The 24,934-nt window shown below is 43.6% G+C and overlaps 1 pseudogene; it reads right to left on the bottom strand.

Moving 5' to 3' along the window:
- Positions 1-6,392: 6,392 nt before the first annotated feature.
- Positions 6,393-18,197, bottom strand: LOC139082731 (ribose-phosphate pyrophosphokinase 2 pseudogene; annotated as a pseudogene).
- Positions 18,198-24,934: the final 6,737 nt, after the last annotated feature.

The following is a 24,934-nucleotide window of genomic DNA, read 5'->3' on the forward strand; positions in this document are numbered from 1 at the left end:
GTATGTCCAAATATTGCATGAGACATACCTATACTAAAAATGTATTTGTTTACTAAAATTCAAGTTCAAATTTACCTGGGCCTCTTGTACTTCATCTATGTCCCAGGACACAGAACAGAGTAAAGAAGAGTGGAGGGTGGATCCAGAGGGGTGAAATGAGACTATCCAGCACAGTGCCCATATTCCTTTTGTATTAACAAATCCTATCCTACCTTTGTCCTTTCCTTGTTGTTGGTTCTGAGCTTCTCTGGCCAGCCTTTATTTCTCTCATTACTAACTAGTGAAAAATACCAGGCATGGCTGAGAAAAAGCAATGCCCTCCCACCACCTGGTCATAGACAGCTCCACAAGATAGGCCTCCCCTCCAGCTGCAGAAAAGCAACAAGGAGCCTGTGTCACAAAATTGCCCTTGCAAATGATTTTTCTAACAAAGGAGTTCCTCTAAGTCGGCCAGACTATGAAAGTAAGCCTTCACCTCTTAAAGTCTGAAATTTGACTTGGTCTTCTTTCTTAATAACGTATTGCCCTGCCAATTATATTTAAATCGATATCTTTGTTTTCTGAAAGGTATAAATATTTGTAAATTTTCTTTAAGCCAGGAAAAATTAATGGCACCTTCCTTTTCTCTCACATGTACAAGCTAAAATAAAACCTATGATTTTTCTATTTATTTATTTATTTTAGGACTCTTTTTTTAAGATTTTATTTTTCCTTTTTCTCCCAAATCCTCCCAGTACACAGTTGTGTATTTTCAGTTGTGGGTCCTTCTAGTTGTGGCATGTGGGATGCCGCCTCAGCATGGCTCGATGAGCAGTGCTATGTCCACGCCCAGGATTTGAACTGGTGAAACCCTGGGCTGCTGAAGCAGAGCATTCGAACTTAACCACTTGGCCCTGGGGCCGGCTCCAAGATCTTTCTATTTAAACAAAGAGTTTTAAGGTCTATACTAAGATTAGAATTAATAATAGTATCTATCTCATTGAGAAAATTAAATGGACTAATGCTTGGGAAGTAGTTAACAATTACACATAATATTACTCAAATAACTTATTTGAGACTGGCTATCAAAATTTCAAACTAAGATTTGTGCACTTACGCAATAGAACAGAAACTCTGGAAGTGGAACAAACAAAACTAGGAGAGGCATCACACCTGGTCAGTGGCAGGCAGGCCCAGTGACCAGCCCGGGGAGAGAGAGAAGCCAGCCTGAGGAGTGTATTACCCAGGGCCTGTCTCAGAGGCTCATCGGGCCCAGCAGGAGGCAAAAATGATGACTGGGAGGCTATGAGAAGGTTGTATACACAAAGACAAGCAGGCAGGCCACAGGAAGTTGGGGCTCTTCTCAGTGTGTCTAAAATAATTTATAGAGCCAAACCTGGTGGCCTAGTGGTTAAGTAGGCATGCTCTGCTTCCGCGGCCCAGGGTCCAGTTTGCAGGTGTGGACCTACACCACTCATCTGTCAGTGGCCATGCTCTGGTGGTGGCTCACACACACAGAAAGAGGAAGATTGGCAACAGATGTTAGCTTAGGACGACTCTTCCTCAGAAAAATTAATTAATTAATTTAATTAATTTATTTATTTTTTACAGATTGGCACTTGAGCTAACAATTGTTGCCAATATTTTTTTTTCTTCTCCCCAAAGCCCCCCAGTACATAGTTGTATATTCTAGTTGTGAGTGCCTCTGGTTGTGCTATGTGGGACACCACCTCAGCACGGCCTGACGAGCAGCGCCATGTCCGTGCCCAGGATCCAAACCTGCGAAACCCCGGGCCGCCAAAGTGGAGTGCACGAACCTAACCACTTGGCCACGGGGACGGCCCCATAATTAAATAATTTATAAATTATTACAAGTTATGCTACAAACTAAAACTAATTTTTAACACTTTTAGTGTCTGCATTTGCTGGCTAGTATTATTCATCTTTTACCGTCTTTGGAGCATTTCAAGGAATTTTAAACAAATTCCTCTAATGATACTTCAGACTTACCGGGCATTTATAAACAATAACAATCATAGGTAGTCTTTCTTGAGCACTTCCTGCGTGCTGGGGGATGTTAAATGCAGCACTTAGCTTCTTGTTTGGAGCAGGGCTTCTGATGACAGATATTCTAGATTCAAAGCCCAGCTCCCCACTTTACCGGGTGTGTGATGTTGGGGGATTATCTCACCTCTCTGTTCTTGAGGTTCTTTATCTGTGAAGTGGGGAAAGATAATAAGAAGTTTGCCATCGAACTCTCTATATAAAGTGCTGGTCCATAGTAAATATGAACACATGTTAGCACACATCCTCTCACGTCATCACTACAACATAGCGAGGTCAGTATAGTGTTAATCCCATTTTACGGACAAGGAAATAGATTCAGGGAGTTAAGCTACCTGTCCAAGTTTATGCAAGTTCAAATCTAAGTCTTTCTGACTCAGACCCACGCATGTTCTCAACCACTGTGCCATGCCAAACTCCCACCATTTATCAAATCTGCAGCATTTTGAAAATGACAGAATTGTTTTGGATCTGTGTGCATTTATTCTATTTTTTAATTTTTGAGAAACTTTTTTGCTAGTTTGTCTAAAGGGCCATTTATTCAGAATGGAACTAAGGTCACAACAAACTATCAAGCCATGGCCTGACAAACAAAGGACAAGTCACCAGTTCTGCTGTATGAGGAAGGGGCTGGGTCCCAGCAGCCACTGGGGAGCCCAGGGGCAAGCTAACCTGAACAGGAGGTCAGAGCAGGAGAAGCGGCAATACCCAACTGAGACCAGGGCATTTCCACTTCCCCTGGTCTCCATGATAACAATTAAATATAGGTACAATTATCTAGCAGCGTGGAAACTGCGACATAGAAAGGTTAATGACTTGCCTTTTATGTAAACGCTATAACCAGGACTTGTATTAGAGCTTAAGGTGTGGGGCAAGGAGGGGAAGAAGATGGTGTTGGCTGAAGGGAAGATCACACAACAACAGAGCATTCATCAGAGATCACCCAAGGTGGTTGCAGGTGGCACACTGCCTCTACACTCGTGAGCTCCGGGGAGCTCTTGGAGCCTTGTCTAGGTTGAAAGGATCCTAGCGAAAGTGGAACATACCCAAGTCCAATTGGAGCATGAGCTGCCTCTGGGGTCTCCCTCCAGGCTAGGGGCTGCCTCCCCCACAGGCAGTTCTTGGAAGAAGTAGGGAGGGAGTGTAGATGAAGGTAAAGGAGTCATGAAAAAGGGAGGGGGGGGCGGGGGCGGAGAGAGAGAAAGAGAGCGCATGCTCTGTAGCGACCAGACCCCAGTGTGCTGCCCAGCACCCAGAGCAAACTCTCCATGACCCCAGATCACTACCTCAATTTTGCAGCTGCCTCTGGCTGGAACTTGGAAACTCCAACTCTGCATTTAAGGTGAGGACACCGAAGCATCCAACTTCATCTAGCCCATGACCAAAGACAGGGAAAATACTTGGTTTCTATATCAGATGCACATAACCTGACCAATAGTGGCTTAACCACAAGCATATTTATTCATCCAGCCTAACAAAATATCTGGAGATAGGTAGTTCCAGGGTTGTTCAACCTCTCTCTGCTTATGTTGGCTTTTTTCTCATGATCACGAGATGGCTGCCAAAGCTCCAAGCATTGCATCTTCACACAATAACATCCAAGCAGGAAGGAAAAAGACTGGTAGGAAAGGGCCTTGTCTTAGCACAGACCTCTCCTTCATTAGGGAAGAAAATTGTCCCCGAGAAATCACCCAGCAAATGTCCCCCCTTACATCTCATTGGCCAGAACCAGGTCATATGTGCAGGTCCCTAAATCAATCACTAGCAAAGAGAAATGAGATCCCATGATTAGCTTAAGTCAATCCTGATTCCTCGGCTGGGGCTGGGAATTGCCTCCCAAACAAAATTGGTCTTTTAACAAGATTAGGCAAGCAGCAGTGGCTCCATCTCCTACTCCCAACCTACTCATTACCTCTTCCCCCTCCCCAAGAACTTGGTCCTTGAGTAATCAAATCCATTTGGCCTGCTCACAGAAGAAGAGAGTCCTTAGTGAGTGGGGAGGCTCTTTGTGTGAGGGCCAGTTTCTGCTAATTATACCACTGAAGTTCTTGCCACAAACATTACCCGTGGCACCCAGATGGTGTAAGTCTCCACGGGAAGTCTCTGCTATCCCTCACATCCAAGGACTCAGCACTTCATCACATCTCAAAACAAACCAATTCCACAGCAAATTTACTAGTCATGGGTAGTGTACTATAGATTCCACAGAAATGGAAACAGAGGAGTGGAGAGCATCAGCACATAGCCCTTCACCCCAACAATTCTCCCTTAAATAACCCTTCCAGACCTGCCTCTCCGCTACTCGCACCTCCCCTCTTTGCCCTTCCTTCACACGTCCTCTACAAAAATCGTCCTGAGTAATCTGCTCTTGCCTTCAGCTTACTTTATGCACTCAACCAAAGGCCCAACAGCTATTCCTGGATCTAGAACCAAATATTATTCCTCAAGCAAAGCAATTAAAATTTTCATTCAATATTATACATGTTGATAAGTAGAATGAGTAGGAGAGCAAGGGATAAAGGGTAGAGATTAAAGTGAGCAATTTCTGACAGGGAATACTAGAAGGAGAGTGTTCATTGTTATATCTTTGGACAAGTATTCGTTTTTTAGGTCACCCAAGAGAAGCTAACTTTTACAATTAAAATTCCTGTCTCTGTGAGATAAAAAATATACCCAAAGCAAGAACAAGGCAAAGTCACTTCAGTTTGTCATACCTTATTCTCATTAGCTCTAATTTCATGTTCAAACATTTTACATTCAGGTGTCTGTGTGTTAAATATCAAGGATAATTAACCACATGGAAACAATTCCCAAAATCCCTCGAGCGCTTGCTATGGCGAAACCAATTTACAGGCGTCTGTCTGACATAGCCAATTATTGGGATCCCTCTAGAATCCCAGTTGTACCTGAGGACTTGCCGTGCTATCTTTCCCTCCGGTGAGATCCAGGCAGAACAGGCAGAGGATAGAGTAAATGAGGCACTCAAAGACCCACTGACCTTAGTCAGCTGAGACCTGAGGCTGAGACAGCTCACAAAGTGGGGGCACTTGCTACCTTACTGGAGATACGAACTGTGGTTGAACAGAATCGCTGGGGCCATTGACTGAGACTTTGTCAAACAGTGAACTTGGGTCAGATGTACCCTTCCAAGTTGCCCTCTAGGTGAGCTGCTCTCATCTTGCTTCACCTTTCCATTGCTCTATGAAAAGCACACATACACACACACACACACTCACACACCAAAACATAGTGGCTTAAAACTGTAACAATTTATCATTTCACTTAAGTCTGTGGGAGATTGTGTCTGGGGTCACTCATGCAGCTTGCATCTATCTGGGAGCTCAGACAGGGACCCCAGTTCTCCGTCACATGGTCTTTCTTTCTTTCCGTATGCTACTCCAACTCCAGCTTCTCCCCATGTGGTCTCTCTCCAACAGTATAGCCTGGACTTCAATACAGCATGGTAGTTGGGTTCCAAGAGAGTGTTCCAGAGGACAATGTACAAGTGTGTGTCCAGCCTCGGCTTTTATCATATTTGCTAATGTTCCACTGGCCAAAAAAAATCACAAGGCCAATGTAGGGGGAGACTACACAAGTGGGTTCACTGGGGACCCAGTTCCATTGTCTATCACAATCTTAAAGCACCAGTTCCATTACTTTCCTCTCTGGGGAGCATTATACTCTGCCAGGAGCACAACTGTGAGACCATGTGGGCCAAAGACTCTCTGAGTCAACAGAAACAACCCTGCAACTGGAGTATAGGATTGAGTTAGAGAGAATTTTAGAATATGTGTTAAGAAGACTTGGTACTTGGTGCTACCAAAAAATATGCATATATATGTGTGTATATATATATATATATATATATATATATATATATATATATATATATAAGGGTCCGTGAAAATGTGAACCTGGATAATTTAATCAGAAAGGCTTAAATTATTAAGTCTGGAAGGTAGTGGGTGTGCCTAATGGAAACTTGTCTTCAGACATGCTTCTCTGATCTGACACTTTCCTAAAGTTAGTACTTACTTCATCCACTTCTTTATTCTCCGGTTAGTGTTAATGAAGCACCAGGCAGCACTCCACGTGCTCAGGCTTCGTGCTGCACCTATTCCGTCTCTCACCTTCTCCTACCTGGACTCTGGCAGTTGCGCAATAGCTGGTCTCTCCATCCCAACCACATGTGCTCCAAAGCATTTGTTCAAAAACATAAATCTAAACCCATTTTGTTTCTGCTTTTAAAACCTCTGAGCTTTTAAGCTCCTTTGGAACCTAACTCCCATCTACTTTCTGTTAAAGGAGAATTTTTTATAAAGGGTAAAATCATGACTCTCATACAAATATAAAATGAACACATGTCAAAGATTTTATTTAGCATACTAATTAATGAGGAACTGGTAAGGTGTTAAAACCCCGTTCAAAGGAGTGTCCACAGAGCAGACACGTAGACAGGCCCTCAGGAATGCTGAAATGAATCCAACAGATGCAAAACTAGATGCTTCCACCAGCGGAGTTCAGGGGTGGAGGAGGCAGGGAAGCAACTGCACCTCCACCTGACAAAATTCATTTTCATTTTTACAGACAAGAATCATTTGCATTGCTCTCAGAGTTGTAAATCTTACAGATTTTTATAACTTATAGAGTTCTTAAAAAGCTCAGACAGTAAAAGGTGCAGACCACTGTAGAACCAGATAACGTGGAAGAGTGCACTAGATGATGCCCAGCATTCTTTTTTTTTTTTTTAAAGATTTTATTTTTTCCTTTTTCTCCCCAAAGCCCCCCGGTACATAGTTGTATATTCTTAGTTGTAGGTCCTTCTAGTTGTGGCATGTGGGATGCTGCCTCAGCATGGTTTGATGAGCAGTGCCATGTCCGCACCCAGGATTCGAACCAACGAAACACTGGGCTGCCTGCAACGGAGCGCGCGAACTTAACCACTCGGCCACAGGGCCAGCCCCAATGCCCAGCATTCTATAAGACACCTAGTAATCTTTTTAATTTAATTTAATTTAATTTAATAACACAGGTAGTAATCTTTTTTCTCTTTTTCTTTTTTTTCCATTTCAACGTCTTTGACAACTTTTTTACACTTTCCAGCCTCATCAGCAGTAGTTCCTCCAGCCCTCCACCTTATACTGTAGCCACACTGTGCTCCTCACAGTTCCCTAGGAAAGCCCCACAACCTTCTGGCCACCTTCCTGGGCACTTTCTGCATCCTCTGCATGGAGTGGACTTACTCCTTTTTTCGAAGATCCGTCCATCATTCTTTGAATTTATTCAGTATATACTTCCCTCTAGACTAATAATATGCCAAGCAGTGAGGATTCAGAAGCGAAGAAGTTCCCAGCCTAGAACGAGAATCATACTTTGCGTGGTGCCATTTACCTGGAATCACCCAACTTCGGGAAATGCACAAGCATTGCGCAACTGTGAGAGGCGATGGGGCTTCCCTTGCAGTGCATGGGCGTTTCCACTGTTGATCATCCCAAGTGAAGGAGGAACCCTCAAAGGGGACTGAGCAGCAGCATTCAGGGAAGGAGAAAGACAAGGAGAGACCAGGATGAGCAAGCAGAGGAAGAGGGAGGGCTGGTCACCAATGCCACCACCATGGAGAAGTCCAGTAAGAATATGGACTAAATATGCCCATGTGTTTTGGAAACCACCTTTTGCAAAGTGTTTCAGTAAAAAGATGGAGGCAGAAGTCATATCGCTCTGGGCTAAAAAATGAAATAGGGGGTATAGAATTCTAGAAACTGAATGTGGTTTTTTTCTTTTGAAGGAATAAGGATTCGCTTATGGAGCTAAAAAGGGGACAAAGGTGGGAAGAGGAAGAGTAGGTACAACTGCTAAGATAAGTCTCAAAAAAAAAAGTTAGCTATACTGTATGGAAAGAGCACTGGATTTGGAGTCAGAAACATGCATTTTGAATCCTGGTTATGAGATTTGGGGCTTGTTATGCAATCTCATTAGACCTTAGTTTTTGCATCTGTAAAGTGGAATAGTCATACCTCAAAATATCATCCAATGACATAATCTTTATAAAAGGACATAGCACAAGGACTAGCACATACTATGTGCCCAATATGTTATTTTACGCCTCAGAGAGAGAGCAACTACTACCCTGGGTAATCCCACTGATAATCTTGACAAACTCCTATGACATTCATTTGAGGTTTTTGTTCTGTTCTCTATTTAGATCTTGTCTGAGTCAGGTTTCAGAACTGAAGAGTAAAAGAGCACACTGTCCAAATGCTTCGAACACTGTCAGTAAGAATTTGTGTTTCAGGATCTGTTTCTAAATAAGGACCTGGGAGATGATCTTGCTTTGCTTTGATTTACTTTACTGAAGAGCAAGGCCCCAAAAAAGGACAAGACTTGGCTGGACACAGTGGATCCCAGAATAGACCCCAGAAACCAGGTTTTCTGAGAAGGCACCACTGCCCTTTCCATCCTACTAATTAGACCCCAGAAAGACTCTATGATGGAGACAAATGGGAACTATGAGCAGTTCCTTTTTATCACAGTTCCTTTTATCACTGAAGGAGCTTGCAGTAGAACTGATAGAAACGCCAGGCCTCCTACGACTAACCTACCACCGACCGCCCCCTCCCAAACTCGCCACTCCCACCGCTCGGAGGAAGAAATAACTACTAGGAAGAGAGAACTTTAGATTTCCTTTCTGTCCTAAAGAGGGGAAAACAACTTCACTTTCCTTCCTCTAGACAGCATCCTAATTTGTCTCCACTTAGCCACATAGCTCAGGACAAGAGCTTTTGAAATTAATGATGCTTTTCTAAGAGTAATTGCTTCTGTTCTAATCACATGCTATTTCTTGCTACCCACGGGGCTTCGTGTTAAGATTGCCTAAAGGAATCAGCAAATTGCCCAAAATGCACTGCTCTTAAGCCTCCAGGTTACTTAATAAATGATGATGAGTCACCCTAAGTCAGGTAGTCACCTCACATCCCTTATAACGTGAGCTTGCACATCAATTTGCTCCCTAGGAGGCAAATCAGAATGTGGAGATGGGACAGGGTAGGGGCTCAGATTTTTCCTTCCCTGCTGCTTTTTTAAAATTGAGGTGAAATTCACATAACATACAATTAACCATTTTAGAGTATACAATTCAGTGGTATTTAGTGTATTCACTATGTTGTGCAAACACCAGCTCTCTCTAGTTTCAAAACCTTTTCATCACCCCATAAGAACACTCTGTACCTGTTAAGTAATTGCTCTTCATTTTCCCCTACCCAAATCCCCTGGTAACCTTTAACCTGCTTTCTGTCTCTATGGATTTGCCAATTCTGGATATATCATAGAAAAGGAATCACACATTATGTGACCTATTGTGTCTGGCTTCCTTTACTTAACACAATGTTTTCCAGGTTCATCCGTGTGGTAGCATGTATCAGTACTTCATTCCTTTTTATGGCTGAAAAATATTCCATTGTATGGATATACCACAATTTGTCTGTTCATCTATTGGTGGACATTTGGGTTATTTCTACCATTTGGTAATCATGAATAATGCTGCTACGAACATTCTTGTACAAGTTTCTATGGATCCCAGACATTTTTGATATGCCTCTTTGCTCCTTCAGCTCATGACTAGACCAACTTCCAAGAAACACTCAGTAAAAAGGAATAAGACATTCTTTAAGAAGAAAGGGATATTCTTTTTTGTCACTTTGCTTTTAGTTTCCTACATGATTTTATTGAAAATGTTTACCATTGAACTGGAGGAACATTTATTCCATATAGACACCACAGTACCACTATTTCTGGATATTGTCAGCATATAATATGGTCTAATATGAACACGTTATTTGGTTAGTTGATACAATTTATGTTTTGGTTCAATGACTTTTGCATGTTCATATTTCCCTGACTCCTTTATTTGACTAGATAGAGGTTAGATCTTTCTGCGTTCAACAGAGGTAGATGTGACCAGAAAATGAGGTTGGTCTTACAGCTTCTGGATCAGTGAGGAGCCAAAGATGGGCAAGCACCGGGATCAGCTGCATACTGAAGATCCTTATCAACTGGGCTGGATTACAACCTTCAAATCTCCTTAAATTAAAATTTGGCTGCTTAGTATGGCCAAATCCAGCCTAATTAATTCACAAGTGTGTATACAATACTTTAAAATACAAACATAATGTTAAGTAATGATAGAATAACAAATTCTCAAGCCAGGGAAAGACAATGCAGATTTTTAAATCATGTTTTCTATCTGAGGATCATTATTTTATTTTTTTCCCCAGGTTCATAATTTATCGTATAAATTGAGTATCACATGATGAGTTGACATTAGCTTCTCTGGGCATGGAAACTTAGATGAAGTACTGTCTAGAATCCATTTATGTTGCTTCCACAGCTGGAGTTTTTTTAGACCTTAACTTGAAGTATAATTCCATCACAGCAAAGCAATTACATTATATGATTGTGGCCTCAAAGTATCATAAGAACAAAGGTAAACCTTATCCATCACAACAAGGAAAAATAACAGACATTTCTCATTCAAGACAAGTTCAGTTAAAAACAAACAGTCCTCTATCCCTATCCATTGTCTCCTAAAACCATAAAGATATGTTCCAAGGTTTACAACAGAGATCTGATGCTTTAGTATTCATCATTCTATATTTTATTGAATTCTAAAGTCAAAATAATTTTTTAAACTCAGAGTACAATGTTTGAAGTCATAATATTCTGGAGGCCTAGGGGGCCATGGCTTGACAAGTAAGAGACAGTTGCTGTTGTCTGCTCTTTGGGTTGCCTCCGCCAAAATCATTGAAATATCAGTAACTTGAATCTTAAAGGAGTGCATCATCTCGTCCTCTTGGGGAATGGTGTTTGTGACGCCGACAGCCTCAGAGGGAGCATTATAAATTCTGGAAATAGCTGGCCCAGAGAAGATTCCATGAGTAAAAATGGCGTAAACTTTGCTGGCTCTGGCATAGAGTAGCTTGACCACAGCATAGTATTTTGTGCTGCATGTATCAGTCATGTTGTCCATGAGGACGGCCACCTGATCTTCAGCATCACCAACCAGAATCACCCTATTCACGCCCATGGCTCTCCTTCTCTCTCGATGAAGCAAAGCAAACTCCACATTGAGTCTGTCCGGAAATGACGTAGCCGTCCGCTTTGGGGGAAACAATGACACAGCTCCTTCAGTCAGCAATATTCTCTTGGTTCTGCATGTAAGTCACTCATTGGGATATCGAAGCAGCCCTGGATCTGAGCAGCAGGCAGATCCATGGGAATGGGGTGATCTGGCCCAGTTACTCTAAGCAGATTGGCTTCAAATTTTTCAGAAACTGGAGCGTGACTCTCATCCTTTTTATCGTGTCGGGAGGATGAAAAACATGGGAGTACCACCTTCTCTCTGGAGGACCATGTGGCTTTATCACTGTTGATCATAATAAGTTTCATCAAGGTGTCAATTTTTCCACAGCTACTCTGAATGATATAGACAGCTTGGCCTCTCATACTTTCACCAATGTCTATGCTGATCTGATTGCTGAACATCTTAGTGACCACCTTGCCCAGCTCCAGCCCCAGTCTATCCACCACTTTCTGGGACAGGTCCTGGTGTGAGCTGCCACAGAACACCACCATATTGGGTATGCCTGGGGATTGGCAGAGCCAGAGGATCCTTAAGGTGGTAATGGCAGGAGCAGGAAAGAGCTGCCCCTCACGATGGAAGAGGAGAAGGAAGGGGCGGGGGGGGTGGGTGCTGGCCTGGGGCAGTGAATCCAGCTCTGGAAGAGAGGTTCTTTTGTGTGTGTGTGTGTGTGTGTGTGTGTGAGGAAGATGGGCCCTGAGCTGACATCTGTTGCCAATCTTCCTCTTTTTTTTTCCTCCCTGAAGTCCCAGTAAATAGCTCTACATCCTAGTTGCAGGTCACTCTAGTTCTTCTATGTAGGATGCCACCACACCATGGTTTGATGAGCGGTGTGTAGGCCTGCACCCAGGATCCGAACCAGTGAACCCCAGGCCGCTGCAGCAGAGCATGCAAACTAAACCACTCGGCCACAGGGCCGGCCCCTTGAAGAGATATTCTTATTTATGCCACACGTTACTTCACATCTTTCTCATCCACTCTCTTGCCATGTGAGCAAAGAAAAGGACTATCACATAAAAAGAAAATGACCCCACCAATATTTTAGTATAGACTATAAAATGACTGCAGTTAGAACTTTTTGAGATTTGTTGATCCATTGTAATTTCCCCAATATGTGTTTATTTGGATGCTCATTCCCTATGATTAGTAGGAAAACATTTAGAAGAAAAAAGGCCTGTGTGCTTTGTGGCCCGGCACTAAGAGCCCTTGAGTTCATTAGGCATGTCCTCGTGCTACTCTTACCAGAGAGGATGTAGACCATGTTACAGAAAGTGTCACTGTGCTATGCAATGGGGTGGGGGTACAATTCTGTGCCCAGCCGACACCCCAATCAGAAGGTGTCTCTTCTTGCCACAGAGACTAGAGCAACAAAGCAGAGAAAGTTTATTGAGATTGAAAACAGGCACCAGACAAAGCATCAGATGGAGAGAGAGCTTCTTAGCCAAGCAAAAAGATAAAAGCCACTCCCAGAAAACCAAAAACAGAATGACCTCAGAATTTTGCAGCACATATTGGAGAAAACAAGCCTCTGCAGAAATCGATTGATGAAAATTGGAATAAACATAAACTTTTTGCTAACAATTGCAAAAGTTGAATCACAGGCCTTGATACGAGGGTACCATCTACTGGAATTCATCCCAGTAGAATGAGAACAACACGGGACAAATGGAAGAGGGGTGATAGATTCTGATACAGAAGGCTTCATCTGAACAAGATTATTCCTGTGGTCCATTGGCTGAGAGTTCTGTATTGGTTAGCATGCTTTCAGCAGCAAAACAACAACAATAAGATAGAAAACCCAACCCAAATTAGCTTAAATTATAAGCAAATACATTGGTCCATTAAACTGGAAGACAGACATAGGGTAGCTCTATCTCCATTTCTTTGACCTCCTCCAAGTTTGGGTTTCATCCCTAGACTGGCACGGAAATAGCTACAGCAGGTGCCAGCCTCACATCCACACACAACAAGGCTCTGGGAAAGAATAGCACAGCTCTTCCTCTGGGTCTCTCTCAAGAACGGATAAACTTTCCCCAAAACCCCCCAGCAAACATCCCAAAATTGAGTCACATGCCTTCTTCTGACTCAATCACTGCACAGGTGTTGAGATGATCATTATTGCCTTAAACAATTCAGACCCTCGCCGGGAGCTATAGACAATCCCCCCACGGCATGACTGCTCCCGAGCGGTGGAGGGGTAGGATTGATGTTTAAGAGATACCATAAAATCCACTATAGTTTTCCAACAATTCCTTAGTTAGGAAGAACTAGAAGTCATGCTGGAACCCTACATATAGCCTTAAGAGTTTGAAGCTTCTCTCTCTGTTATTTAGGACTTTGGGGCTGCAAGTAACAGAAATACAATTCAATTAGCTAAATGGAACTGGTTGTTCTCAGTATCCAGGAAAAGGTTAAACTTCCAGCCTGAGGGGATGTCCAGGGATGCAGCTTGGCCGCGATTGGAACAGGACCATGAGTGCTGCCAGGACTCTCCCTCCCTCGCTCACCTCTGCTCCTCTTTGCATACTGATGTCGCTCTTTCCCACTCAGACTGGATTTTTTCACATAGCAGGAAACTTGGGTGCTGACAGCAACCAAAATTTACATCTCACAACTTCAGTCACTGTAGAGAAACTGAATTCAAGGTCTCTCTGGTCCCAAGTCAAAAATCTTTGGAAAGGGCTTCATTGGCTGAGCTTGAGTTAGATGCCAATCCCTGGATAAATCAGCTGAAGCCAGGAGTTGGGAGTCAGCTTGTACTAACAGTAGAACTTCTGTTCTAACTGTGTGGATGGATGAAGAGGCAGTTCCAAGGAAAGGGGTCTTGGGAGGACAATCCTAAGTGTCCACTACAATAGCTATGCTCAGTTGTGTCATAAATTGAGTTCTCATTCCAAGAGGAGGGCTCTTTCATTTGCAAAAATATTTCTTAAGAAAAATCCCCCCAGGTATTATTACAAATAATAGACTGACAATTGCAGTCAAGTTTGGCAAAGCAAAAGAAAGTGCCTTCTTTCTCACTGAAAGAGGGACACTCTTGGCTTGGTTCAAACACAGGAAAGAAGGAGAGAATCAGAGACTGGTTATTTTCCACAATCCTGGGAACTGAAGTCGTCTTCTCCCACAAAAAAAGATGGCAGCGGCCGGCCCCGTGGCCAAGTGGTTGGGTTTGCACGCTCCCCTTTGGCGGCCTGATGTTTCGCCGGTTCAGATCCTGGGCGCAGACATGGCACCGCTCCTCAAGCCATGCTGAGGGGGCATCCCACATGCCACAACTGGAAGGACCCAAAACTAAAAAATATACAACTGTGTACCAGGGGGCTTTGGGGAGAAAAAGCAAAAATAAAATCTTTACCCCCCCCACAAAAAAAAGATGGCAGTTGTGAAATGGAGCGGGAGTTCATGAGAAAGGAAGAAGAGAATATCTAGGAGCTGGGCCAGGATGAAGAAGCAGGGCTGACACCTCAGGAGGCAACAGGGCTATGGGTTTCTCTCTTGGTTGAGGTTCCCCCAAAAGCAGATCCTGAAAATGATTTGGGTACAAGTACTTTTGGAGGTCATCCCAGGAAGCAAGTGAGGGAGCAGAGAAGTATGTTACAGGGTGTGACAAGATGTGTTAATAAGTGCATTGCTGCTATGGACTACTAGGGACGCTCCAAGAGACTGTAGAACACATCCCAGAATTTCTGGGATTTTTATCCATCAACTCCCATCCCCATCAGATGAGTGTCACTCCTGGGGGCATTAATTACCCAGCACTTCCAAGCATAGCATGCTCACCAAAGAAGGCCTTTAAAAAGAAAGAATCATGTGCTTAAGGGAGGTCATTGGTGTGACATGGAAACCCAAGATTCAAACGACCTACAGGGTGGGCCAAGAGGATATGGCAGGAGGCATTGACAGCACATGCTATAGTTCCCAGAACCCACCCCACAGGCAGACATCTCAACCTCCACACCTTCAGCCACAATCTCCCCTCTCAGATCTTCCTGGTGTCCATTTTAATTAGATTTCTTCTAGATTCATTCAGCAATGGGGGAAGAGTGGCCTCCCCACAGTGTGCATTGGGCCAGCCCTCAGCTGTGGTTTGGGAAAGGATGAGACCCAACATGTACTGAGTAGTTACTGCAGGCCAGGTTCTGTACATATATAATCTCATGGTAATGCTCAAAACAGCCCTATGATGTACATAATATCTCCCAATTCTATATGCATGTACATATACATATACATATACATACACATATGGGAAACGAGACCTGGAGAGGAAAGTAACTTGCTCCATCTCAAATGGCTAGGAGGTGACAGAGCCAGTCACCATGGGTGGTTAACTCCAAAACCTCACACGCTTTCCTCCTGACGCAAGAAGAGAGGCCAATGCCTCTTCACCTCTCAGGAAGAACACTTCCCTTAGATCAAGAGACCCATGTTTAAAGAATTCCTAGGAATTTCAGAAAGCTCCAGTCCTCCCAGAGCCTACGACAAACCTGATTGTCTGGCAGGATATATTTCACTAATACTGAAATAGTACCTGAACCCTGCCTACGTGTAACCACTCCTTAATATACATCCGCTTAACACAAAGCCCTTTGCATGTTGGGCTGGCTATTTTGCTGCTTTGAGTTTATGTGAGGAGGGATTGATGTGGAATAAGCCACAGGGCAGAAACCCACACATGTTACCTCCCTCCAGGGGGACACTTCCCCGGGCTGGGAATTACAGGAACTCAGTACCTATTAAATGGAGAGATTTGCCTACAGGAGGAGCAAGTTTTGAAGAGTCCAGGTGACGTATGTGGCAGTGTTTTTCAGTCTGGGGAGTGTGTTGCATAAAAGGAGTAGATAAATTTAGCAACTTCACCTGCTGATGATTTCCCCAGTGAGTCTCTGGAGAAGACTCCTCCTTCCCTCTCCAGGGCAACAGGAGCTGGGATTACTCTTTCACCTCCTGGAACATATTGGATCCCACAGAAAATCCTTTGCCCGCCCAAGAAGCTCTTAGCAACGATCACCTTGGTTTCATGTCACACCACTGGGCAATAATTCCGTTGATTTATAGGCACTTATTGGGTGTCTACACTACTCCCAGCCCTGTGAAAAGCATCAAGGATATCCATATGAACAAGGTCTATTTGCCCTCAAAGAACCTCAAGTGATGGAAGATTTGCAATTTTTGTTGAGTGTTAAACAACAAATATGCAGATGCTGGTGTTGTGTCTGGCACATATAGGTGCCCAGTCAATGTTAGTTTTCTTACATTTCCCTTACTGTTCTTCAAAACGCTTTTATGGGAATTGTCTGGTTGATTTCTCAGAGCCTCCTCGAATCCAGTTTGGAATGAGACAGAAGAAAAACACATCAATAAGCATAGGAATCCTGGGAGTAAAAAGAGACAGGCATTATTAGCCTCTTCTGTACTTGAGGAAAATGCAACCAGCTAGGCCACGGAGCAACACAGTGGTGAAGGGCACAGCTGTGGAGCCTGGGCTGGAATTCTGACTCTGCCACATCAGACCTTGCGCATTCTTAACACTCTGCCTCAGTTGCTTCATCTATAAAAGGGGATGTGATGGTTAGTTTTATGTGTCAACTAGGGTAGGCTATAGTGGCCAGTTATTTAATCAAACACTAATCTAGGTGTTGCCGTAAAGATATTTTGCAGATGTAGTTAACAGCTACCATCAGTTAACTTTAAACAAGGGAGCTTACTCTCAATAACGTGGGTGGGCTTCATCTAATCAGTTGAAAGGCCTCAAGAGCCAAAACGGAGGTTTCCCAGAGGAAGAACATTCTGCCTCCAGCAACATCAGTTCCTGCCCAAGCCTACTGGCCTGCCCTATGGACTTTGGGCTTACCAGCCCCCACGATTGTATAAAGCAATTCCTTCAGATAGATAGATAGACAAACAGACAGACATATGTCTCCTGTTGGTTCAGTTACTTTGGAGAATCCTGACTGACACAGGGGACAATAACACATCCCAACTCACAGAGTTGCTGTGAGAAGGAGCATGCTTTGAACAGTGCCTGACACAAGGGAAAGACCATGCTAAATGTCACCTACTCAAGACCACTTGGCTGGTGGCTGTGAGCTGAGTCCCCAAAGTCAAGACTTTAAACCACACGCCATATTTCCTCTGCCCACTGCACAGAGAGTTGTACCAATCTGGCCTGCCTTTCAGAGCTACTCGAGTGAGAAATGAGAACACATTTCCTACGTTCCTCGCCACCTCCTTTATCAGTTGATTCACAAAATGGCTGGGTCTCACTGCTCGGGTGATGGAGATGCAACTAGAATCTGACCATCTCATTCTTCCCTAAGGGCATTAGGGTTATTAATGGGACTCCCTCAAGAATCCCCTCAAAGCTGCAATCTGGGCTTGGCTTTAAGCCACAGGTGGGGACTTCACTTTTCCATCAAGTGTCATTGACTCATGATGAATGGCTAATCAAAATCATAAAGGTAAAAAGTTATTTATTAAAGGTTCGGGTTTTTTTAAGCATGGGGACATTTTTAGCATTTTATTTTGGTTTTATCTTGATCAGCATGAGAAACGAGGTTGGGAAATGGTAAAGGGGGCCTCAGAAAGAAATGGAATTGGCCAAGAATGAATCTTGTTTGGCCTGGGAAGGGATGGAGGCAGGGCAGGGATGAATGGTGCATAATCCAGTAGACTTTTAAAAAATAACATTGTCAAAATTTTTTCTAAAAAGCATTTTCACCCCTATTTAAAATCTGAAGGCATATTTTGCAGATAAAATGAATGGTTTTCCTAGGCCAAACATCCATTGCATGACTTTAAAAACAATGATGCTCAAGATCTTTGCAGCATTTTAGAAAGTTTCAGTGCCTTGGCATATTCTGTTCCCACTACCCGCAATGCTTTTCCTCTTACCAGGCAAACAACCAACAAAACTCAGCTCAATAATTACCTCTCTGGAAAGCCTTTCCTGACCACTCCTGGTAGAGGTGATCACACTCCTCTTCCCTTTGTACACCCACAGCCCCTCTTTCTGCTCCATCTCTGCATAATACCCCACAGCTCAAGGGGCACACCTGTGTCCTCCATCTAATTAAGAGCTTCTTTGCTTGCTTTTCTCTTTTTTTTAATGTGAGGAAGAGTGGCCCTGAGCTAACACCTATTGCCAATCTTCCTCTTTTTGCTTAAGGGAGATTGTTGCTGAGCTAACATCTGTGCTGATCTTCCTCTATTTTATGTGGGACGCCAGCACAGCATGGTTTGATGAGTGGTGCTGGGTCCATGTCTGGGATCGAAACCAGCCAACCTCAGGCTGCCAAAGCAGAGTGCGCAAACTTAATCACTATGCCACCGGGCTGGCCCCCGCTAGCTTTTCTTAAGGATCTTTGTGCCCTTTGTACTGTACCTAACACAGTACATGACATATAATTCATGCTCAACATATGTAGCATGAGAAGGCATGGATCAGTGAGTTTCAAATGAACTCATATGTATAAAACTAAGCCAAGGGTTGGATTTGGATCAGGAGCTAGAGGTGTCTCACCCTTGTATTGTTCATATTCAGTGAGCTATTACAAACACAAAAACTAAAGAAATTGCCTGTCTGAGCAAAGCAGGGACCTGTGGATTTGATTATCTGACTTTCAGACCCGTTGTTCTTTACCTCCCTCTGAGTGGCCACTCTCTAAGGACAGGCAGAGTTATCATAATGCTGTCTGTCAGATTCTGTGGCTGCAGCAGCTCTGGTCAAAAGTTTGTTGGTATAAACTGGAGACAATATTTGCAAATCATTTATCTGACAAGGAGTTTATCTCCAAAATATATAAAGAACTCATATAACTCAACAACAAAACAAACAACCCAATCAAAAAATGGACAGAGGATATGAACAGACATTTTTCTAAAGAAGATATACAGATGGCCAACAGACACATGAAAACATGTTCAACATCACGAATTATTAGGGAAATGCAAATCAAAACTACAATGAGATATCACCTTACACCAGTCAGAACGGCTATAATTACCAAGCAAAAAAACAACAAATGCTGGAGAGGATGTGGAGAAAAAGGAACCCTCATATACTGCTGGTGGGAATGCAAACTGGTGTAGCCACTATGGAAAACACTATGGAGATTTCTCAAAAAATTAAAAATAGAAATACCATACGATCCAGCTATTCCACTACTGGGTATTTGTGCAAAGAACTTGAAATGAGTGATCCAAAGAGATTTATGCACCCCTATGTTCACTGCAGCATTATTCACAATAGCCAAGGCATGGAAGCAACCCAAATGCCCTTCTAGAGATGAATGGATAAAGAAAATGTGGTATATATATTTGCAGTGGAATACTACTCAGCCATAAAAAAGACAAATCATCCCATTTGCAACAACATGGAGGGACCTTGAGGGGATAAAATAAGTGAAATAAGCCAGACAGAGAAAGACAAATACTGCATGATTTCACTCATATGTGGAAGATAACAAATACACGGATAAAGAGAACAGACCAGTGGTTACCAGAGGGAAAGGGGGTTGGGGGGTGAGCAAAAGGGGTAAGGTGGCACTTATATACAATGATGGACAAAAATTAGACTACTGGTGGTGAGCACAATGAAATCTATTCAGAAATTGATAAATAATAATGTACATCCAAAATGGCACAATGTTATAAACTGTTATGATCTCAATAAAACTATTGAAAAAAAAAGTTTGTGGGTGTAACAACTAAATGCAGTGGGTGGATCTGGTTTAGATCCTAATTCAGACAATCTACTGTAAAAAGGCAGTTTTGAGGCAAATGGTAAATCTGAATACAGATCGAGTATTAAATAATATTAATAGTTATTTCTAATTTAATTAAGTGTGACAATTTTATTATTATTTTGTAAGAAAATTTTTAAGAAATATGTGCAGAAGCATTTAGGGACACAATAACATATTGACAGAGATTTGCTTTAAAAGGCTACATCCAAAAGATAAAACAAAAGAGAGAGAGGAAGGTCAGAGAGAAAGAAGGAAGGAGAAAGGAAGGAGGATGAAACAAAGATTAAGTAAATATGGCCTAATGTTGATAATTGTTGGATCTGGGCATGAAGATTCTCTCTAACATTGTGAATGTTTGAATGTTTTCATAATAAAACAGTTTTTAAAAAGGCTTTCTGGAAAAGGAAATGTAAAGGACTTAGTAAATTAATGCCAGATGATCTTTGGATGCAATTCATTCACGCAGCCTTTCCCAGCCTTCTGAGAACCAGCCGCTGAGGGCTTTGTCGGCCACATACCTCTGGACCAACTAAGAGCAGGAGTTCCCCCTAGGCAAAGCTGTTGTAACTTTTGCTTTGGAAAATCCTAGCTTGTCTTCAATATGCTCTGAATCTAGGCCCAAGACAGCCTCTAGCCTGGGCAAAAGGAGTCCCCTGCATGGTCTAATCTAGCTCGCTAGGTCACCGTATTTTGCATTTGTGCCTGTATTGGTTAGGCTTAACCAAGTGGGTTATATAAGACAGTTTTTTTTTTCTCACTCATGCAAATGCCCAGGTAGGTGGTCTAGGAATGGGTCAAGAGCTCCACAATTGCCAGGAACTACTTCTTCTGAGTACTCTGTAATGTCCATCTCACACTCTATCACTTCATTCATATCCCGTTGGCCAGAATTTTGTGCATGATTCTTACATGGCTCCACTTTGCTGAAAGGGAAGTTTAGAAATGTAGTCTTTAGCTGGTCAACCATGCAAGGAGAGAGTGAAGAATAGGGGACAACCAGCAGTTTCCACTACCATGCCCAAGCGTTATTATCCTCTGGGCACATGTTTCTCCTGGGGACCACTTAGAATGAGGTAGCAAAAATCAGGTTTCCAGGGTCCCCTACAAAAACATTATCTTTCTATCACTTCTACTGGTGCTCTTTCTGCTGTGCTTTCTGATGACATCAGAATGTGGGTCTGCATCCTTGCTCTAAACTCCATCAAGGAAGAGCTTGCCTGAGAATGGACATAACACAGGAGAGCAGAGCTAAGAGATGGAGAGACTGCATCCTGCTGATGTCATTAGAACACCTGGATCTAGCCATGGTGGTAAGCAGAATGTTAAATTATGTGACGCAATAAATATCCCCTTTTTTTTCTTAAAAACAATAACAAAACACTATCCACTTTGACCTTTGTCACTAGAACATGCAACCCGCACAGCTGGAGGAGACCTGAGGGGAGGGAGCTCCACAAAGGGTGAAAGATGTGAGGCGCTCCAGGCGCTGCCGTTTCCAGAGAGGGAGTGAGGAAACTCCCACCTGTGGAGCACCTACTGCACAGCCAGCACTGTGGGGTGCTCTCATATCTCATATACTTCACATACATCATCTCTTACACATGTATGTAACATAACATCTATTTATCACATACAGTACCTCCTTTAATTCTCATATAACCCTGAAGTACATGTCCTCATTCCCGTTTTACAGAGAAGGGCACTAAGGCTTGGAGTTGTTAAGTAACTTCTCCAAGGTCACAGCACTGAGAAGTAACGAGCAGGTATTAAAGCCAGATCCATGCCACCACCCCCCCCACCGCCCACCCCTCTCCCCCCCTTCCCCCCCCCCCCCCACACACACTTCCTTTAAATTCTTTCCTGGGCCCTCTTCCTTTCTGGCTCCTGCTCCATCTAAGCCCCTCCTCCTGTCCCCTGCGCCCTTTGGCTCCTGCTGCTGATTATCAGCCTTTTCAAGGTGCTAGGAGCCCAAAGGGAGCTGAGGCATCACTCCAAGTAGCAAGATGGTTCTTTGGAAATAAACTGGGAATGCATATCTCTAGGACACCTATGGACAAGAGCAGGAGCTCAGACACAAGTGAGTTCAATTGGCTTCTGGGGCAGAGGAGGGTAATTTTACCCAGGGTAACCCAACCATCACCATCTGGTCATGGAGGTGGAGTGACATAGCCAAGAGCTCCAAACCAGGTTCCAATGATCTAAGCACTGGTTCCAGCTCAGCCCCTGAGTCCCTTAGGCAAGTCAAGGCCCCTCTCTGGGCCTTGGTTTCCTCTTCTATAAAGTGCAGGACTCGGTCTAGAGGTGCTGTAAGCTCCTTCCCAGCTCATCACATCTTGGGTTCTGTGATCTGAGAGGCCACAAATCTCAGTCCAAGATTTTGCCATCCTCAAGTACCAGTCACTAGGCCAGCAGGAGGCCAGGCTTTGTTGGGTGAGGTCCTTACCTCTCGGGAATTCATCATTTATTTTCCAAATAGATAAAGGGTGGACTAGAAGAAACTAGGTGTATGTGGGGGCTCATTTGTGGTTCCCATCACTATGGAAAATTCCCTAAGCTTCTACAATCTCCACCTGTGGTGATGTGAGCACCGGATCTGGATCTAGGAGCAAACCTGGGCCAAACTGCCCTACTGAGCACACCACTTCTTCCCCAGCCTCTTCTTACCCTCTCACTGGCACAGGCTGCCTGTTGCCTGACTCAATTTTCTCCACTAATTAAATGTCACACTTCCAGCTGCAGTCACTAAGAGATGATCTCCAGGCAATTCAGTAGAGGGAAAAATAAGGTCCTTCCCATTTCTTACTACCCTCATGAGACATTGACCATGAAGCTGGCTAAAACCAATGACAAACAGGGTTGCTATGAAGAAGTGTTAATGGGGCCCATGGCACAAGAAGCAGCAATTAGGAGACAAAAGGAAATCCTTAAGAGGAAGTAAATAGACTCCTTCCCAGAGAGCAGGGGAAGCAGGTGAGCCCATGGCCCACATATCTACGGGGGTTCACCACATCCCATGGTCATGGTCTTTTATTCTAGTATATTTCTCTATTTTATAGGAAATATAATGACCAATTATTTTGTAGATGCCACAGTTCTTTTTGGAAAGTGGTGGAGTATAGCTTCAAAAGTCAACCAGGAAGTTACCGGCCAGTATCCAATGATGAATGAATAAGGATCCAAGGTCGGCCCTCATGTCAATATGGAAAGTTGGTCAAATTAAAGCATCTCACATCTGAGAGCCTCCTGCATCTTCAGAATATCTGCGTGGAAGAGAAAGGCATGAGTTTTGCCTCAGTTTAAAAGGTGAGGAAAGCAAGACTCAAAAAGGATAAATGGCTTGCCTGACCTCACTCAATCTGTAAGCAACAGGGCTTCTACATCAGACGACAATTCGTCTGTATGTGGTTTCCACTCTGATAGTTTTCAAGTTCACTCTCATTGAAACAGAACAAAAAAGGAAGAGGCAGGGGCCAGCCTTGTGGTGCAACGGTTAAATGCGCAAGTTCTGCTTTGGCAGCCTGGGGTTCGCTGGTTCGGATCCCGGGTGTGGACATGGCACCGTTTGGCAAGCCATGCTGTGGTAGGTGTCCCACATATAAAGTAGAGGAAGATGGGCATGGATGTTAGCTCAGAGCCAGTCTTCCTCAGCAAGAAAAAGAGGAGGATTGGCAGCAGATGTTAGCTCAGGGCTAATCTTCCTCAAAAAAAAAAGAAAGAAAGAAAAGGAAGAGGCAGGAGGAGAACAGGAAGTATCACAGCTTTAAAAGATTGACCGCAGTATCCAAACCACTAGATTCCCACAGGACAATAAGTCATGGGCAATCAGCAGATGTGGGAATGTGCCCCCAAGTTCTCAATGGCCACCAATGCTCAACAGATTCCAAACACATCACAGCTGGCAGTGATGGGTGACTGATGGCTGGAGGAAACAATGAGCATGGCTGGCTTTGAGGATGCGACCTGCCACTCATGGTCAGCCACTTCTCCTCCCTACTTGGACCTCAGGCCCTTGGCTGACTTTCTCTTCCACTGAAGTAGAGACAACCAAAGGTAGAGGGTGGATTCTAGAAGGGAACCCAAACATCCAATTTCAACTTTTGTTTGCTAGATGAGAAAATTGAAGTCCTGAAAAAATGGAGTAATTTGCCCAAGGTTACATGGGCACTTGGCAACAACCTCGGGTTTCCTGATTGTCTTTCCACTCCTCTTTCCAAACTGTTCAGTTGCCCACTTGGCCTGTGTGTGACTGAGATAGTCCTGGTGACACAGGACTCCTATCAAGGTACCCAAGGGAAAATGCCTGGCCCTAAAGATATAGAGACCTTAGAGAGACAGCTCTTAACCCTTCTTAGAAAACCCCTTTCCTCCTCAGGATGTGCACCCCTGGGGGGACGAGTTAGGATTAGTTCAAGCATAGTCACCATGCTTTCCTGGGACCATCACTCCTTTCTGATCCTTTTTGAAGCCACTTCATACTTGTGACTCTTTCTTCCCTTGTGATGAAATCTCAAGATCTCTGGAATCTCTCCCTTTATCTTGACTTCCACAGCACCTTTCTTCCAAATCCATCAGATAAACCTGAACAGGTCTGAACATACAACCTCCAAGACTCACCATCCTCCTTGTAAACTGGAAGGTGCAAACAGACCCTTTAGAGAAGGGAATCCCTTAACTCCACACTCCAGATGCTACCATGCTCAGTTCTGTCTCAGCCAGATCCAATTTTCAGCTGCACCCTGTATTCCAGCTACCCTACATCACCCATTGCAGCCCCAAGTGACAAATCTTTCCCATCTCCATGCCTGTCCTTTTTGTCTGGAATACCTTTTTCTCTCTTCTCTGCTTGACAAGATGCTGCTCATTTGTCAAGGCCCAGCTCCAGCGTCTCCTCTTCTAGGATGCTGTATTGATCTGGGTCCCAGCAAGGTCCAGATGAAGAGATTTTCTTAAGTGGAAAGCTTACTTACAGAGATACGGGCAATATAAAAAAAATAAATGAGGGATAGGGTGG

The sequence above is a fragment of the Equus przewalskii genome, chromosome 4 (genome assembly GCF_037783145.1).
Source record: "Equus przewalskii isolate Varuska chromosome 4, EquPr2, whole genome shotgun sequence".
Classification (NCBI taxonomy): domain Eukaryota; kingdom Metazoa; phylum Chordata; class Mammalia; order Perissodactyla; family Equidae; genus Equus; species Equus przewalskii.